The sequence below is a fragment of the Crocuta crocuta genome, unplaced genomic scaffold (assembly GCF_008692635.1).
Source record: "Crocuta crocuta isolate KB4526 unplaced genomic scaffold, BGI_CrCroc_1.0 scaffold224, whole genome shotgun sequence".
Lineage (NCBI taxonomy): Eukaryota > Metazoa > Chordata > Mammalia > Carnivora > Hyaenidae > Crocuta > Crocuta crocuta.
In genome coordinates, this window is record NW_027529545.1 from 1,069,130 (window position 1) to 1,069,985 (window position 856).

Here is an 856-nt window from a genome sequence, read left to right on the forward strand (position 1 = left end):
CGTTTCATCTAACTTTTAAAACTAGACGATTCAATAGGAGTCGGGCAAAGGATTGCATTAGAGCAGCAGCTTTTTGGATCTTGCGGCCTAGCCCTCCCTCCGGCTCTCTCCCTTTTGTGGTTTCCCAGCTTGAGGCTTTTAAAACTTTTGTGTGGCTCAGAATCCCCTGGAAGGCTTGTTAAAACAGNGTGTTCCCGTCTCCTCCTTCAAGCCCTCCCGCTCCCCTCGGTTTTGAATGTCGCGCCATTTCACCTTTGTTTTGTGTCAATAATGAAAGTCTATCCTTGGTTGGTTTTTTTAGGTTTATTTATTTTGAGAGACACAGAGTGTGCGTGGGGGAGGGGCAGAGAGAGAGGGAGGCTCTCAAGCAAGCTCCGTGTGCTGCCATCACAGGACCCGATGCAGGGCTGGGACTCAGGAGACCACGAGATCATGACCTGAGCCGAAATCAAGAGTCAGACGCTTGGGGCGCCTGGGTGGCTAAGTCAGTTGAGCATCCCACTTCGGCTTAGGTCATGATCTCACGGTTTGTGGGTTCGAACCCCGCGGCGGGCTCTGTGCTGACAGCTGAGAGCCTGGAGCCTGCTTCGGATTCTGTGTCTCACCCCCTCTCCTCTCTGTCCCTCACCTGCTTGAGCTCTGTCGGTCTCTCAAAACTAAATAAAACATTAAAAAAAAAAAAACTGGACACTTAACCGACTGAGCCACCCAGGTGCCCCGGAAATCCGTCTTCTGAAAGTCCACCTTCTCACATGACTTCTCTAGGTGATGGCAATGGGGCAAGTTAGCAACGTGGTGAAGACAACGGGGAAACAGGGAACCCCTCTTTCACCGTGAGCTTCTCCTGCGTGAACCG